Source organism: Pteronotus mesoamericanus, unplaced genomic scaffold (assembly GCF_021234165.1).
Source record: "Pteronotus mesoamericanus isolate MK-2021 breed Mesoamerican mustached bat unplaced genomic scaffold, CSHL_Meso_final scaffold_85, whole genome shotgun sequence".
NCBI lineage: Eukaryota > Metazoa > Chordata > Mammalia > Chiroptera > Mormoopidae > Pteronotus > Pteronotus mesoamericanus.
The window spans coordinates 61,609,167-61,611,003 of record NW_026555329.1 but is presented as its reverse complement, the minus strand read 5'-3'; the positions used below and the strand labels follow the sequence as shown (position 1 = coordinate 61,611,003).

General features: G+C 41.5%; 1 pseudogene; it reads right to left on the bottom strand.

Moving 5' to 3' along the window:
- Positions 1-324: 324 nt before the first annotated feature.
- Positions 325-1,419, bottom strand: LOC129063221 (60S ribosomal protein L6-like; annotated as a pseudogene).
- Positions 1,420-1,837: the final 418 nt, after the last annotated feature.

Here is a 1,837-nt window from a genome sequence, read left to right as displayed (position 1 = left end):
ATAGAAAAATAAGAAAAAGATACTAGAGAAAGGTTTACTGTGAAGTTGAAACAGACAAGAACTTAGAAATCATCCCTCTTCATTTTACAAAAGAGAAGACTGAGGACTGGAAAGAGTTACCCACTGTCACTAGGATTATAGGGAAAAACACTGAGTGTCATTGACAGTTAATTTTCTGTGACAACTTAGCTGAGCCACCATGCCCAGATGTGTACTCAAACATTCTTCTGGATGTTCTATGAAGGTGTTTCTTTATTTTATTTTATTTTATTTTATTTTATTTTAAACAGATCAGATATTTTAATAAGGTTCTTCATAAGAAATTTAGAACATCAGTTTGTGAAGATAAAGCCCATTTGCGAGGGCAAACACAGAGCACAGACAGCCTTAGAGCTGAGGGATAGCTCTGATTTTTGGCAGAATTTGAGAGTCCATGGCTTTCTGATCAATGTCGTGCTGCTATGTAATCTCGTATTTCTCCTTCTCAACGATCTCATCGTCCTGGTGTCTGGGCTTGCACAGCTTCTTCTTCTTGAAGTAATTGTACATGAGATGTTTGGAGATGGTTCACACCACTGATAACAATTTTGGTGGAGGTGGTGATGACAAATTCCTGGTGTATTCTACACAGAGGAACTTGCTCAAGGGACAGAGGTCCAGTCACAAGCAGCAGGCCACTGCTTAGCTCCTTCAGGCAAATGACCCTCTTACCTCTGTGATGCTCAGTGAGGATGATTAGATTGGCCCTAGGGTGCCCTGGCCAATGTAGCTCAGCTGAAGTAAAACCATGTGCAAGAAGTGCCTTAGCTGGGTGGCTCAGTTTGTTGGGGCATCATCCCAGAAACCAAAAGGTTGGGGGTTCTAGGTTGCAGGTTCAATCCCTGTTTGGGATGTGCATATATGAGGCAACTAATCAATGTTTCTCTCACATTGATGTTTCTCTCCCTCTCTTTCTCCCTCCCTTCCCCTCTCTCTAAAAATAAATAAAATCTTTAAAAGGAAATAAAAGGCTGGCCGCGGAGTGACGCTGGTCCAGTTTTCTCACATGCTGACAGAAAGTTTCTTGCCATGACTCAGCAGCTTTCAATGCACATCTTCACTTGCAGGTACATAGGATAATATCTAGCATTTTGCAAAATTTACCCACTGGGCTACCACCAGTCTTTTTGCCACACATTGGTTTTGTGACAGTAGCAAGAACTTTCTCCCCTTTTTCTTTTCAATCCTGGAGATAGTTCCTGAATACTTCCTCTTGTACATGGCCTTTCAGGAATATGCAGCCAACCAGGAATATCTGCTTATTCCTCTGACTACAACAAGGTTTTGGCTGCAGTGGAGCTTCCTCTTAGGTGTCTTGACCTTGAGGTTACCCTTCTTAATTTTGCCACCAGCATCAGCCTTCTTGGCTTCAGCTTTCATCTCCTTAAGTATTCAGTTTCTCAATTTTTTCACCCACTATCTTGTAAGATGAGAAAGAGAATTAAGGTCCTGGGTGAAGGTGTTTTTAGATGAAATTAATATTTAAATCAGTATATTTTTGAGTAAAGCAATTACCCTCCATAATGTGGGTGGGCCTCATTTAATCAATTGAAGGCATGAATAGACCAAAAAGGCTGACTTCCTCCAAGGAAGAGTGAATTCTGCAAGAGACAGCCTTTGGATATGAACTGCAACATCAGCTCATTTTGAGGTCTACAGCCTGCCAGATAACCCTACAGATTTTTAACTTGCTGGCCTCCATAATCACTTGACCCAATTCCTTAAAATAAACCTGCGCGTGTGTGTGTACAAGCATGTGTGTGTGTGTGTGTGTGTGTGTGTGTGTGTGTGTATCCTC